Below are 17,314 nucleotides of genomic sequence, written 5' to 3' on the forward strand. Positions count from 1 at the left end.
AATATATATAAGTTTTCTGACTGAAATCAGGTTCGCTAACCGTTTGCAAATTTAGAGTTTGTAAAATCCGAAATCTGACCCGTATAAAATCTGGATTGTCTGTCTATAAAAATTATATTTATTTATATCGATCCTGTCCACAAAAGTTCCGTAACCTTCAGTACAGAATGGGTAAGCTAAAAGGTTAAATAATATAGAAACACCACGCTAGAGACCAACTATAGATTTATTTTATTTTATTTATTATTTATTTATTTTGGTGAGGTAAATATTATATTATACTTAAACATATAATATATTGGTTTTAGCTCATACTCTACCACAGTACAAGCAATAAATAAATAAATAAATAAAATAAAAATACAAGAATAAATAAATAAATAAATAAAAATAAAAGAATAAATAAATAAATAAAATAAAAATACAAGAATAAATAAATAAATAAATAAAAATAAAAGAATAAATAAATAAATAAATAAAAATAAAAGAATAAATAAATAAATAAATAAAAGTAAAAGAATAAATAAATAAAATAAATAACTACTTAAAAATAAAATTATATTGCCTAGAAAATGCGCCTTCAGGTAACTTCTGATGAAATCAACCTCTCGTACAAAAAAGCAAATTGTGAGGCTCCTTTACATGAAGACCTTTTATGAGCGTAAGACATGTATGAAAAGAAGAAAAATTTATTATCATGAGTCATTTAAATTAAATTTCTCTTTAAAGGTCTCTTTAAACTGATAAGTAAATATATTTTTAAAGCAGTTACTAGCTTTCTACTTACATTAATCGCATTATTTCAGTTTATTCAAACTGCGACGGAATCATTCAATATGTTATATTGGTAAAAAAAAAAAATACTATTAACATCGGTTATATTGGCCTCTATAACGGATTTTATTTCCTTCATTTCTCAACTGTTTCCCTATATTTTTAAGATCGAAACTAGCTCAACTGCAACAAATCCTCGGTTATAAGTAATTCCGTAAAAGCAAGCTAATCTTAGTAACAAATATGGAACTATGATACCTGAAAGCTCTACAAAGTAATGTTTACGGAGGAGAAGGGGGGGGGGGATGAATAAGAATTCAGACAGGTCCAAAGACACTGAAAAGTCAAGCAAAAAATTCTCCGAGTTTCAAAGAGTAAATCGAAAACATGTTGTGAGCGAGGGAGAGAGAGAGTGCAGAGGAGACCCAAAATCAGTTATGCCACTGCGCAGTTGGATTTTTTTTTTTTTTTTTTTTTTTAATAATGGAACATTTTAAAACCACTCAGATACCAAGTAATAAACGAGATGCCTTAGTGTTTTTCACTGGGTGCCGTTTGTAATATAAATACTGAGACACATGATAAAATGAGAGAATAAATAACATCCACTTTCATTTCGCAATCAAAATAAGAAACTGCACTGTCATAGAAATTTAATAAACAGTCAGTAAATAGGGGCGTCGTTGCTGCTCCTTATAGCCATACTGTAATCGATGACGATGACAATCAAATCAGTGAGTATGGATAAGAAAATGAAACTATTACAACAACGGAGGTAGCTCTTAAAGTATCCAGGAATTCGGTGCTAGATGCAAGTAAGTCTGACGGGGAAAAAATGGGCAATATTTTGTTTTTATTGAAAATAACCTTTGACACGTTTAAAGTTCAGGATCATTACGCCGAACCAGTTAACACCATAAGAAGAATCAGTACGTTGATTGCGTATACACACTCTCCAAGTTGTTCTGTTTCGAGTACGGAGTGGACTTCGAGTTTCCGAGAAGAAAAACTTTTCCTTCCTTGTATGAAGCCATCTAATTTGCTTTCTGAAAAGCTCTTAGTTCTGCATATGACACGAGATAATGATTTCTTTAAGTGCAAGGACAGAAAAAAAAAAGTGAGAAACTAAAAATAATAAAAACTACGTTTTGCTTTAGATGTGTAATAAAAGTAAAAAAAAGCACTTAATTACTGATTTTCTTAATACTTTTATTACACGTTACGCTTGTGTAACGTAAAGATTTATGCCATTTTAATGCTGTTTACTTTATTTTAATTGTAAGCTAAAAAAATGAAACACAATTCTCAACTTTTATTAGTCAACCACCTCACCTTTTCTAACTATCACCAAAATACTAAAAAATTAAAAAAAAATTAAAATACTAAATGTATACTGTATACGAATCTCTTATACTGAGTGCATACTCGTATGAAATCGGTGTAAGAGATTCCTAAAACAGACAAACACTCATTATCATGTTATACGATATTACAGCAAAACTACCTATTAATAGCGCGCTTTCGTTTATAGCACACAATGCAACGATTAACAAAATAAAATTAAATGACAGAGAGAGAGATAGCAGTTTTTGTGCGCGGGTGAACATTGGCACTTCACAGTTAAAACACGGTTGGCTTCAGTAGTAATTCTAATTTGTTCTAGTCCATCAATCCAACCGAGTCCATATTCCTATACAAAAATACGTCCTTTTTTGACATAGTATATTATGCATATTATATAGTAATTAATTAAATCGGCATGTTTAAATATACTAATGCTTGCTACTGGTATTGTATGGAGGAAGTCACTGAAATCGATGACATTAAATTTATTAAACATTTTAGCATCTGTTATTTTCGATTTATTATAAAGGCAATGGAAAAATCTATCTATAAAAATATGCCGAGTAGCATTAAAAGGTTGAAATTGATTTCAATAGCGGCTGAAATGAAAAAAACTCAATAAATAAAAATTTACTCAGCAATAGAGATTCAGAAAGATTTTTATTCATTCCACTGCAAGTACTCTCTCTCTCTCTCTCTCTCTCAGAGGCAAGTAATACTGTTACGTCTACAAATAAATGGAGAAATAGTATTATGGTTTTCGTTATTTTCTGCTTTATTAAAATATTGTGTTGTCTTAATTTGCATTAATGCTGTGACAGTCTTTTTAGAATGACGCCCTTCATGTTTCATTTCCTCTAGTTCGAAATAATTCGAAATAAAAAACAGACTAATAATAATATGCTGATAATTTAAACATTTTATCAAAAAAAAAAAAGAACAAAGTTATAGGTTTTATGTGAATAATTTTTACTTATATGCATGATTATTTACATTTTTGCAGCATGTGTTATTGTTTGCACGGTTTTTAATCAATTATGGCATTATTTATTGTTGTAATTCAGTGTCAATGAACAACAAATAACTGTATAATCAAATTTTACTATATGTTGGATAATATATTATACTTTTAGTTTATACTCTTATTAAACTTTAAGAAGTTTATAAGAGTATAAACTTCTTAAAATCAGTATAATCCTACATTATGCAACTGCTCACTTCACATACCGATCGCGACATATATTAATGTTTCCTTCAGTAGGAAGAAGCTAAACATGAAAAGATCCCGGAGGGAACCCAACAGCTCGTATCGAGATAGCTGGACCATGTTTCTTGATAAGTTGGAACCGATGTGAGATATCATAAGGAAAAGTGCTTTACATAATGGGAAACAGAGTAACTTGTAATGAAGTTAACTGAACTGCTCACACGTTACAAGTAGCTAATCGAGAATATATATATATATATATATACAAATTTTGAAGAGATGCCCCTGAGTATTGAAAAAAAAAAAACGGATATCAGGGGGTTTCACAATACTAGTTCCAATATTTAAAAAAAAAATTCTAAGTTATACGTACGCTGATGTTTCTGCCTAATTAATCAACTGTTTAATTATATTATCTTTTCATTTATGAAATTATTGTATTATATGCTGGAGTATGTTTCTCTAATTATCGGGTACAAATAAAGCACGACATCTTCTCAAAGAAAACACATGAAAAAAGACAAAAATGTTGTTGTTTTAACAAACAGCAAGAAGCAGATAGATGGATTAAACTTATGGAGTTATGGAATTTACGAAGAGGCTATAAGTGGATTACTGTCCGCTTCGTCTTTTGACATTTTCGACAGATATTCCTGGCGTACTTGATAAGAATGTCTATCAAATGCTTAAACACTGTAATTTGGTCTTTACTCTTCCATTTCATGGGTGGGCATGACTATTAGTCGTTCGGTTTTCTGTTTCTCCATTCTTTCAAAAGACTCCTTTCGTCATGAGAATTACGCAGCGTACCCTTGACAATTGCGATATCTAATTTTGTAAATTCGATTTGGCAAAGTCCAGCTAAATTTCTCTGTATTTCGACCCATGTATTTATTGAGAGTGGGATTATTTAAAGCAGTGGCGGAGAAATGCGACACGCTAAGCGGCTTCTCATGGCACTCAATAAAAATTAGAATTTTATTCTTTCTTTGTGTGTGGGTGCGCGCGTACGTTTCATATGACAATATCTATTGTTTGTTATTTACTGCAGATGTATATCCTATACTTTTTAACAGAGTATAGGATATACATCTACAGATTTTTTTAGTTTGAACGACATCTTAATTAATATGATACTTTCTACCCAAAAATAAAACATAAATAATAATAACAACAACAACAACAACAATTTAAAAATTAAAATTCTAAATTTTTGATCTTGTAAACTCCTGGATACTGAAGAGAGAAATGTTTTACTTTAGGTCTACTAAGTATGGAGCGAAATTTAGGAAACGTACTGAAATATGTTTTAATATTGAACTTCTTAAGAATTTTTGCCAGTTTGGGAGAGAGGAGCTGATGTACGGCAAAGATATATATGCTCTTGGGGAAGAAGAATCTTCAATAGTAGGTAAACGACGATGAGAGATAAATATTTCAATGTTCTTAAGAGTGAAGCCATTGTTGAGAAAGGTCCTTTTTAGTAAACTAAGTTCATTTTTAATCTCCGTTTATCCAGGAGTTTACAAGATGATTTGTGAATGTGGCAAACCATACTACGGTCAGACTGCTAAATCTGTCCTTTTACGTGCTGAAGAACACAAAAGAGACATATCCTACAATAGGACCCGAGCCAGCGCTCTCTCAAGCTAACGTTCTATTCTCTATAAATCTCGTGATAGCTCACGCACGTAATTAACTTCAATTTGGAACTTCAGCGCGATTTCCTTTTTAAACTGTACTACAGTTTTTTATATTAGATCTGTTGTTGTTATTTTATAATGTTTCTGTTATTTTTTATATAATTCTTTGTATTTGAAGAAGTTGATTTTTTCAAAATCAAAAAAAAAATATATATATATGTGTGTGTGTGTGTGATCATAGGCTTTTACTCGATTGTTGTGATACATTGTAAAACATAGATTTACTGACTTAAAGATTTTAATGAGAATAATACAACTAATTTCGGCTTATAACAGCCTTCCTCAGGTATTCATAAAGGAAAAGAATAGTAATAAACATTAAAGTATCTAAAACAACAACTGGAAATTACAGGTAAAAATTAATAAAAATTAAGAGATAATATATATATATATATATATATATATATATATTGTTGATGTAAATATATATATCAACATATATATATATATATATGTTGATGTAAATATGTTAGAAAAAGCGTTGATTCGCCGCAAACATTTTCGCCATAAGCATTTATGTCGTAAGACATTTTGCATTAATTTTTGTAAATAATCAATGGATGATAAAGGGTATTATAAAATCATTAAAAAGGCAAATCTTTATTAAGGTGAATGTCAGTGATACATAACATAATGAAATTATTTAAAAATTGTGATTGTGCAAATTAAAAGATATGCTGTGTAAATAATTAACTTTTTGCTGCGGATCGGCAATTCAACAAATCCATCAGTAATATCACTCATTGGAAGAAATGCTTAATGCTGTGGAGCATTTAATTTTCGTGTTGAATTCAGCATCTGTTTGATAGCGTAACTTCAAACCAATGGCAACAATTTTGCAATAAAGAATTTGTTCCATATGAAATAAACAACCTGTTATAGTTGTTGATGTAAATATGTTAGAAAAAGCGTTGATAGTTGCTTTCTCGAAGTCGACCATTAATGTTTTGGGATCTAATGATGAACGTAAGCCCTTTAGATACTGAATAATCTGCTGTAAGTTAATTGTGATTTGCCAGGAAGCAAAGCAAAAAGCCGCCATGGAATCCTTAGGGGTCTCATGCCAGTCCCAAGCCTGGATAAAGGAGGAGGATCGGTCAGATGAGTGTCGATGCTCTGACCGTAAAGAAAAAACATGATTGTTATCTGATGCCTATACAATCAACAGCTAAAACATGTCGGCTCGGACGTCGCCCGGATGAACAAGGTCCGCGATACCAATCGAGCGATCGGGGTTGGATCGAAAAGTGGGATACCGAAAGGAAACAGAAACAGAAACTAACAGAACTATTATCAGTATGAACATAGAATGTACGGACACTTTGGATGTCAGGAAAACTAGAATTACTTCGCGAGGAAACGAAGAGATATCGGTGTGATATACTAGGACTGGCGGAGTTGTGATGGACATCAGCAGGAGAGATAAATAGATGCGAAGTCATATGGTAAGGGCATGACACCAAGCACGAAGCAGGAGTTGTTTTCCTTCTTAATAGAAAAAAAAAGGTAGAAAGGCACTGTTAGGTTACAAACCAGTCAATGAACGAATCATAGTAGCAAGATTTCAAGCAAACGCATTTAATATATATCAATAGTCCAGAGATATATGCACCCACATCTGACAGCACAGGATATTGACTTATTTTACAAAGATCTTACAGAGACAATAGAAACAATACCAAAGCAAGATGTACTAATTATTGAAGGAGATTGGAATGCCAACGTCGGAATAGATAATGATGATTGGGAAAGCGTCATTGGAAAATATGGTTTCAGAGAAAGAAATGAACGAGGTGAAAAAATGTTAGAATTTGCTGTGGATCACCAGATGATGATCTATAACACAAGATTCCAACAAAAAGGATATAGAAAATGGACGTGGCGATCAAATGATGGGAAAACCAAGAACATGATCGATATGATTACGATTAAAAGCAGATGGATAACATCAGTACAGCAGTGTCGAATTTCAATTTCAATGAGCAGATATAGACCCGGATCATAGTTTAGTGAATGCAAACATCGTTGAAATTAAAAAGAAAATATAAACCCCATCATCAGAAACTAAGAGATACAAGAGATACAGCAAGAATTAAGGATTAGACAAGAAACACTGAAGTTAGTACAGGAGAAGAGAATGTTGAAGATAAGAAGGGATACATCAGAACAAATAGAATAGCAATATAGAAGAAAGTGTAATGAGGTGAAAAAAAAAGCAGTTAGAATGGATAAGAAGAAATGGTTAGAAGCCCAATGCAATAATACAGAACAGCACTATGGAGAGCATAAAACAAAGAAGGTATACAAAATGATTAGAACCATTAATAGAAGGTGGCAACCAAAACAGACCATAATTAAAGACGAAAAAGGCAAAGTATTGATTAATAAAGATAAAATTTTACAGCGGTGGACAAGATACTGTAGTGAGTCATATGGAAAAAAAAAGTAGATTTAGATAACGTTCGGAAACTGACTGAAAAATTGAAGTAGATATCTCACCACCAGGTAATGAGCATGATACGGAATCGCTCGATTGGTATCGCGGACCTTGTTGATTCAGGCGACGTCCGATCTGGCATGTTGTAGCTGTTGATCGTATAGGCATCAGATAACAATCGTGTTTTTTCTTTACGGTCAGAGCATCGACATTTATCTGACCGACCCTCCTCCTTTATCCAGGCTTGGGACTGGCATGAGACCCTTAAGGATTCCATGGCGGCTTTTTGCTTTGTTTCCTGGCAAATCACAATTAACTCACAGCAGATTATTCAGTGCCTTAAAGGGCTTACGTTCATCCTTAGATCCCGAAACATTAATGGTTGACTTCGAGAAAGCAACTACCAACGCTTTTTCTAAAAAAAAAAAGTTAATTATTTACGCAGCATCTCTTTTAATTTGCACAATTTTTAAATGATTTCATTATGTTATGAATCACTGACATTCATCTTAATAAAGATTTGCCTTTTTAATGATTTTATAATACCTTTATCATCCATTGATTATTTACAAAAATTAATTATTTAAAAAAATGTCTTACGGCGAAAATATTTGCGGCAAATATATATATAAATATATAAATTTAAAAAAAAATAATAAATATATATATATATATATATATATAAATAAATTAAAAAAAAAAAGTATATATATATATATATATATATATATATAAATAAATTTAAAAAAAAAGTATATATAAATATATAAATTAAAAAAAAATATATATATATATATATAATGTCTAAGTTCGATTCCCGTCATTAAGAGAGGAATATGGGTTTTTCATTTAAAGGTCGGAGAGCCGATCTCATACCAAAATAGCTTTTTTTCCCCTGAAACTCAGGTTTTTCGTCCCGTGTAGAGACAAATCGGGCTTCATAACACAAACAATTTACAGATAAAGGATGCTGGTGGTGGTGATGGATGGTGGATGGCGTTGATGATGGTTGTGTGTGGTGAAGAGTTAAGTGGTTGGGAAGACAGATGGATGTATGTGTGTGTGTGTAGCGGAGTGTCCTCCCTCAATGAGTCCTTGGACTGCAGGGAGGTGTAAAGTGATGATAATAATTTTCCTCGCGCTTGTTTAAAATGGTCTGAAAAAAATCTATCAGCAGAACGTGTCAGGAATTCTACTTGCATAATAAACAAAAATAAATCATAGCTCTTATAGAATCGGTGTAGTGAAATATTTCATGCTTTTAAAAGCCTGAAAAACGCTATGCCATTCGATGGCAGTTTTCACACTTTTCGACTGTGATAATGCGTTAATATTCATTATCAGCAATATTTCATTCCTGGTGTAAAATATATTTTTAGAAAACTGATATTCAAACTATAAATGAAGATAATATAATACAGTGGTTCCCAAACTTTTTCCGGCCACCGCCCCCTCGACTCCATAAACCCATCGTCAGTGCTCCCCTTCCTTACCTGACCCCATCCTACATTCAGAAAAGCGATTCACACACCAGAAGGAACGGTAATAACATTTTTAAAACAAATTATTAATTTAAAATTGATATTTATTTTTATTTGGATTTATTTTAAATTTATTTATTTATTTGGATTTATTTTAAATCCAAAAAAAAAAAACATTTAACTTTAATAGCAACTTTACATTAAAATCTAATAAAATATTGTATTATAATGCTATTCAACAGCAGCTATTGGCTTGAAAGTTCAGAAAATCCTTAATGTGATGGATGGGCTTCATGGAATGATACCAGTTTTCCTATGTCTAGTTTTAATATCACTTAGCAGGAGTCTTAAATCTCCACGTTGAGTCTATTTCTTTGTTTCGAAAGAAATTATTTCGTTGCATTTCCAAAATATGATGTTGGAAATGCAACGAGGAGCTTCTTAACCACTCCCCACAGTGAAGGATAGCGAGCAGAGATCTCTTTCTGCAACCAAAACTCTTGATAAGATTTCTTAAATTTTGGCTTCAGCTCAAAGTCATTTTGTATCTCAATTAGTTCTTCCTCCATGGCTCCCACCACCTCAGTATCGGAAAATGGATTTATTACCCAATCTGGAACTTCCAACGAAAGTAGATCCTCAGTCATATCTTCATGCAGCATATTCAAATTGTCACAGTAAACTTGCAGATCATCAGTTTGCAACCTACGCTTTCCATCTAACTCGGACAGGCTGGGAAATTGGTAGAGCTCATGACAGATTTAACTTTGAAATAAATGTTGAGATAGAAGATTTGGCCTTGATTAGATTGATATCATTGCCTTGCAGCTGCAAATTAATTTCATTACATTTTTCAAATATATCTCATAAATAAGCAACATCATGCCTGATAGCTTTGAGTTGTTCACTGGGAAAAGTCATTTTGTCTTCAAAAAACTCTACAACGGTATCAAAAAGATCATAAAACCGTCTCAAACAGTTGCCTCTTGACAGCCAACGAACTTCAGTATGGAGAGCAAACGTTCAAAATGTTCATTATTTTCATCACAGAGCTCTCGAAAAAGTCTATCATTGAGAGCACGGGCTTTAATGTTATTCCCTAATGACAATGTGTAGTGAGTTGTGCAAGCGATAGCTGAGGGTTTTTTGCAACCAGATGTTGGCGATGAATGATACAGTGAATGGTAAATATATTTGGTACAGCATTTTTCAAGTAGGTGACAAACCCACTGTAGCGACCTGTCATTGATGGTGCTCATCACTTGCACAAGAAAGTATGTTGGTAGTGGGATTTCCTTATCTTTGAAGAACTGCTCAACAACACGAAATATTGACTCCCCTTTAGTGTATGTATTTAGTAGCCTTGCAAATAACAACTCTTGAACCAAACTTTCTTCCTTTACAAAACGCACATAAGCTAAAAGCAAAGATTCATTGCCTGGTAAAGTTGACTCGTCCAGTTGAAATGCAAAGTCTATTGTCCTTAATATGCAGCATAATGTTTCTTCAACATTAGCAGCCATTTCATCTACTCGCCTTTGCACAGAATTGTTGCTGAGAGGGATCGTCTTGATTGTGTCGTATGGTGACTTATGTAAAACAGTACTCAGAACCACACTAATAGCTGGCAGGATGAGTTCCTCGCCGATTGTATGTGGTTTTCCAGACTTTGCGATCAACAATGAAATGTTGTACGATGCACACAAACCATCGGTGTTTTATTGTGAAGCATTGCAAAACATGCTTGAAACCGTTGGTCGCTTTTGAAATTTGTTTCGGAGAGATTGAAAGAGTTAAATTCTTATTTACCTTTTCAGGATGTACCTTCTTCAAATATTCAATTATTCTGGAAGGCTTCATGGCCTCATTAGAGAAGACCCTTTCACATAACAGGCACATTGGCAGCTGCTGGTTTGTTGGTGCTGGTATGCATCCATTTTTTGGTATTCAATGCTATACTGCCTACATTTCTTCTTTGACGTATCTGCATCTGCCATTTCTATTGTGGAACATGCAGAAATAAGCGTGCATACATATTTGAAAGCAATTTTTGTAAATAATAATCTTTATCTTTATATCCTCACAATATAACATAACCTATAATTTGCCAAACTGTGACACAACATTTATATAGCTAAAAGCTTCACATTTTTGTTGAGTAAACAAGAATATGAGAAAATACATTAGAATACACTCAACACTATTAATGTAAAAAAGGACCACTTTAGAAATTACCAACAAAAAAACTTGAAAAATGTCTTGGAAACAACAGTATATGTCTTGGAAAACAACAACATGGAAAACAACGAAAAATGTCTTGGAAACAACAATAACAACAACAATAATAATAAAACAGCAGCAATTAATTATTGCACATTATAGCATTTTGCAGCACACTTCCGCGCACCCTTGCCTCTTAGTGCCCCCCCCCCCCCCCCTAGATAATCCCGCTGCCCACTTTGGGAACTCATAATATAATATAATATAATATAATATAATATAATATAATATAATATAATATAATATAATATAATATAATATAATATCAGTGGCATTGCGTGCCCATTTCGGTTGGGTGTGCTGTCGCGTAGCTTATGCAACCTGCGTACAAAATTCGCGTCAATTTGACGGCATAATTGCATTTTAATCGATGTATGAAAATTGTAAGAGTGCATAGGGCATCAACGCTCATCTTAATGATTAGAAAACAGTAAATTTGGAAGAGGAGGACGAGCTTACCATCTTCAGCTACAATCATATAATCCGCAAAAGCTCTGGCATAAAACAGGGCATTCAATAGATCATCAACACTGTTTCCCATTGTAAATATGGGCAAAAAAGTTGTAAATTATTTATAGAAAAATTATATATATATGAAAAACTTGTCTATATCGGTGTCCTAAGCATGTCAGTTCATACTTCACGCACGCAAACAGATGGAATTCAGAAAACAAAAACAGCATCTCATGACAAATGACAACGTTCAGTTGGATTGGTTGACACAATAATCAATCACAGCCACTGATTTCTGGGTGCTATTGTCTCAGAATACAACCTGCCTCGCCTTCTGGGTGGTTTAAAACCACTGGAACTAAGTATTTTGACCTGCTGAGGCAACTGTCTTCTTCCTCTCTCTTCCATCATTTATGTGGATGATGATGAGGCTGAATAAACTCTTTCCACTTCTGTCTGTCCCGGGAGAGTCCGAACAATTCTATCCAGTTTGGTGTCGCTTGTTGTGATTTGGTTTTCAGGTCCTCTTTTATTTTGTCTATCCATCTAATTCTGGGCCGTCCTTTGGATATTTTACCTTCCATCGTTGTATTCAAGGCTTTAGATGGTAGTCTTTCTGTTCCCATTCTGCGCACATGGCCAAACCATCGCAGTCTTCTTTCTTGGATTTTGTCTATTATTGTTATTTCGTTATTGTTATTATTGTCCTATTATTGTAGATGCATCTGTACGTCTGTTCAAAGGGCTCAAAAGTGTCCATATTTGTAACCGCACACCCTAGCTATCAACGCGGTGAGATGTAATGAGATAATGTTTACGGGTCGAACAGTGTCCTGTTCATGAAGCATTACTATTATTATATTTATTATATAGTTTGTATTATATATATATATATATAATACAAACACACAGTCATGCTGCTGTAAGTTTGCTGATATGTTTTTATTTTTTTATATATGATCCCCACACAAAAATATTATAAGTGACAGAAGTTATAGTGAACCATAGGCATCTCAATAGAAACCTGAGTTACAACTTGTCAGCCTGTTACTCACCCATGATTCTGTAATACATAAACGAGCTCAACAATGTCAGGTTACTCAGAGAATATCATCGTCAACCCTTTTTTACAGTAATGACAATTAAATGCTTCTAATTCTTGTAATTATTTTCTTAAGTGTATTTTAAGAGCACTGGGGAACTTTTATTATCAGTTGTTGAACAGTACGTTAGAAATAACAAAAACCAACTATACTCTTTTCCAGGTTATCTTGGAAGTAAAGAAATATATAATTCTAGCATTGGAAAGTAAGGAAGCAGTAAAATAATTATATGCAAAGGTACACACGATGTGATAACGTAAAAAATTTAAGGAACTATTTTATGCAGCGTAAGCCTATAGTAAGAATGGTAAGAAAAGCCGGAAATGTAACTTATTCCGCTACTTCAAAGATAACCCGAAAAAGACTATAGTTTTGCAAACACCTATATGGAAGAAATAAGTAGTTTCTCTCTCTCTTTCTCTCCCTTGTCATTAATACACCGAGTTAGAAAATTAAAAGTAATTTTTAAAATAAATATGTCTGTGCGCTATTTGACTTTTAGTTTGTTTTGATTGTGTACTATAAAAGAGATGTAAGAACATCTTACTGTTAGATACGCTAAGAAAACTCTAGATCAATATTGTTTTATGAAAAGTTTTGCGAAGCGTAAGAATTTTTTTACAAAAAAAAAAGTGAAATCACTTAAAAAAAATTTCAGAACCACTACCTTAATCTGTCGAGAAAAGGTTTATATTTTAAATAGGACACGGTAGCTGTACCCAGTCAACGGTATGATCCCTTGGAGGATTATCCAAAAATAATATCTTCTTGGCTGTGTTTTTGGAGTATCCATTAAGAAATAAGGAAAAATACGACACTTATTGACATGTTGCTTGAACATCGAGATATTGCAATCCTTGGAAAAGCAATCAAACAATCCAAGAAAGAATATTCCAGAGGTAAATGAAGTGAAATATGTCCATCCACAAGAAGTTGGTTCGGTAGTGGCCATGTAGAAGACTGTCTGTGATAGAAGGGTTATCCACTTTTGTAAACAGCATTAAGCATTTTTAAGGCGATTTTTTTTTGGGAAAGTGCCAACCTATTTGTGAGAAGAATATTCTAAGTGAGGGTTACCTTCAACAGAGCGGGGGGGGGGAACAATTATTTGGATGCTCATGAAGCTATAGTGTTATGTAATATACTTGTGTAAGGAAAATGCTAAAGATGAGCTCTAAATCAGTCTGGAACAATTCGGGAGCGGAAAAAAGAATATCCAATCCGACGAATTCCAGTCCACGTGGTCCCACGATGACGGTAGAGCAAGTGTTTAAATCGGAAGTATAGATCGATGGACCAATCGGGCCAGGTATGACACTAAAAGCTGCCGCTGCTAGTGAAGCGTAGACAGTGTTTTCTTGACACAAGGAATCAGGAGACCTAATTTTTTCGATGCTTATGGAGCAGTGTGAATGACACCATGTCTACTTAAACCTTCTCGCTGACTTGGTGCATCTTTTCGTACTCATAGTTCATCCGTCTGGTAGCAGTTAATGCTAGCAGCAACATAATGCATTATGATACAGGAAACAGATTGTTCTGAAATAGTTCCTGTTGCATAAGGGATGTTGTTACACATTTCTTTGGCTTTCTGGATTATCGGATCTCAATCGAAATCAGCATCTGTATTGTGAGTGCATAATAACTGCATTCCAATCTAATACAAATGCTTTATACCTCGAGTCCAGACCAGAAAGAATTGAGCCGTCCCAGTGCTAAAAACAGGGAGGTTTCTACTCGAGCTTACACCTTATAAAATTTATACATGTTTTGAAATCTTTGAGCAATTTGTGAAAACACTGTATCCAATTTAAGACTATATCCATGTGTACTGATTATTCATATCAATCCATTTTCGTTATAAATTAACCGAAATAATTGGCATCTCTTTTTAGTATTTATTTTTTAATCTAATATTTCCAATTGTACTTATTGGTACTCATTTGACCCCCCCCCCCACACACACACACAGCAGTATCGTGTCATAGATCTTCGGACCGTTCGTGTGCAGCGCTAATATATACATATAAAAAATGGTAGTATTGGTTCCTAAATTGAATGCTAACTCGTAAAATCTGTCGTCTGTAATTATATATCAACTAGGCATTGACAACATCGTCTGATAACAACGCATCCAAATAAGAATTGGCATTAGAGAATAGTTTTCTACGTTGCATTCTCTCAATTTCTATGTTGAATGTGGGAGAATGCAACGAAGAAAAATATTTGCATGAAAATAACATTGAGTTGAGAAAAAAAATGGGAACAAATAGAGGAAGTGAAATTGCAAGTTTCTTTTTCACCTAACTGTGGAACAAACATGTTACTGGTTATCTCTGTATTCCATTGACTTGCTAGACATTGAAGACAGTTGCATATCACGTTCAGCGTTATCGCTGTTAAAAGTTTTCCGAGAAAAAGTAGAATGCACAGCGATGAGTAATCATTGTACGGCTCTATTACCAAAGTATAGTTTTCTTCTGCAAACCTGAAGTCGAGTTGGATTAAAGTAGAGAATGTGTCGTTCATTTTGACCATTTTTGTCTGATAATGTAATCTCTAAATGTCATTCTGGAAACATCCTTATCATGATTGACCATTATGTAGCCATCTATAATGCTTTGTAATGGAGCTGCAATGACGTAAAAACGAAATCACGTCACAACGAGACAGTTTGAATGCATTATATGGAGAATATTTTAAGTTTTGGAAAACGTGGTTGGGTTACATTCCTCTTTCAAAAAGATAGTGTATTGAGAGAAAAAGAAATTAATCTTTCGTTTTTTTGCGGGGAGAGGAAGGGCTAACTTCACCTCCATTTTTCCAGCTAGTATACATTTAGGAAAAGGTAGGAAAGAGTTAAAATAAAAATAAGGAGTCAGACACTTATTTTTGACTTCCAAAAATAACAATGCCTGAAATCTCTCAGCTAAATCTTCCTAAAATTCTAGAAGTTAAATACACACGTTCTTTGTGGATACTTTTCCATCATGAAAGTTGTGTGTTTGTGGCAGCAGAATTTCAACAATCAATCATCCAGGAAACCATTAGTTTTATACACTCAGATAACTAGCTCTCTGTAATTTAAATCGTATATACAACTAAGAGGAGAGTGCAAATATCATAATTGGATCTCCAAGTTTCAGATGGAGGTGTAACATAGTATTACAGAAAACAAAATCGGAAACCAACGTCATTTATAATTATAGTAATAGGTGATAAATTATTGTAGATGATTATGCTATAAATATAGTATTAACATGAGAATGTGCTTTCTTTCTTGTGAATTTTTTATCTCACCAGTATAAAATCCATTATAGTTACCAATAATCGCACCTGAATTAACACCTACTTTTCAATTTTGATTGATTTTTGTTTGTCGTAGCACGTATTCCTAAACTTAGATATTCGCTTTTGTTTGTTATACGTAGCATTATATTATCAAAATGAATTGTTTGTAGTAAAAAATAATTTTAAAAATGCTGATATGTGCATTATACATTTATCAGAAATAGTTTTTATGCAGAATTTGCTATCGCTGATAACAAAGATAAATATGAAGGAATAGACTGTAAAATGCTTGAATATCAAAGAATTTTTAGAATTCATAATGATGAAATATAATGAACGTTATTAATGCAAATTTGGATAACTAGCTATCTACCTATTCGACTTCTCGTATCGAATAATAAAAAAAAGGATGAGAAAAAAAATTAAAAACCTTCATGTCTGCATACTATTTTAAGTATCCGAAAGTGAATTGAAGGTGCTAGCATCAAGAAATATACCATCAAAACAATCAAAGATATATTTATATCATCACGAACCATGGGCTCATTGCCAGTTGGTGTCCGATGCCTCCTTCACTATCTTCTTCTACCTTTCTTTGTCCAGTGCACAGTGTCGCAGTTTCTGTCCATCCATTCCACACCAGTCCATTATGTTGTCTATCCATTCTCTGCGTGGTCTTACCTCTTCTGTTTACATTATCCATAATACTAAACATGAATGCCTTTATCTTCTGGTCCTAACTCATTATGCAGATGTGTCCAAATAATTGCAGCTTTCGTTTTATAATCTTCTGCATTAGATTCTCCTTTGGTTGTATCTTCCGATAGAATTCTTCATTTGTGATTGTCTGTAGCCATCCTATTCTTAGAATCTTCCTGTAACAAGTTCTTTCAAATGCCAAAATTCTTTTTCTTGATTCCTTATTTATTACCCACGTTTCAGATCCATACAGTACTAAAGATGCATGTTTCCAGCACTCTTAGTTTTGTTTGCAGGCTGATCACTTTACTTTTCCAGATGTTATCCATGGCCTTCAGATTTGTTCTTCCCTTTGCAATCCTCATCTTTATTTCTTTTTTACAGTCCAAATCATGTGGCATTTTACTTCCCAAATAAGTGAATTGTTCAACATTTTCTATATCAATTCCATCCACTTGTATCTTTTGTTTTATGTTCTTCTCACCAAATACTACTGTCTTTAGTTTTTCCAAGTTCATGACAAGTCCAAATCTCTTTCCTTC

The 17,314-nt window shown here is 33.3% G+C and overlaps 1 protein-coding gene and 1 pseudogene across 3 annotated transcripts in view; both read right to left on the minus strand.

Moving 5' to 3' along the window:
- Window positions 1-17,314, minus strand: part of LOC150104538 (protein ZBED8-like) — a 125,711-nt gene that overhangs the window by 47,776 nt on the left and 60,621 nt on the right. Inside the window, exon 2 of one of the 3 annotated variants that reach the window (XM_090395746.1) lies at window positions 566-650. The exons of 1 other annotated variant lie outside the window; for it this stretch is intronic. The gene's annotated coding sequence lies outside the window, so the exon portion shown is untranslated. Of the gene's footprint in view, window positions 1-544; window positions 651-17,314 lie in introns of all 3 variants that reach the window. One more of the 3 variants, XM_090395747.1, reaches the window with a different exon arrangement.
- On the minus strand, window positions 10,046-10,943 carry LOC150104540 (zinc finger BED domain-containing protein 5-like; annotated as a pseudogene).

This window comes from Typopeltis vanoorti, chromosome 7 (assembly GCF_054136105.1).
Source record: "Typopeltis vanoorti isolate ZY-2024b chromosome 7, IOZ_Tvanoo_1.0, whole genome shotgun sequence".
Classification (NCBI taxonomy): Eukaryota; Metazoa; Arthropoda; class Arachnida; order Uropygi; family Thelyphonidae; genus Typopeltis; species Typopeltis vanoorti.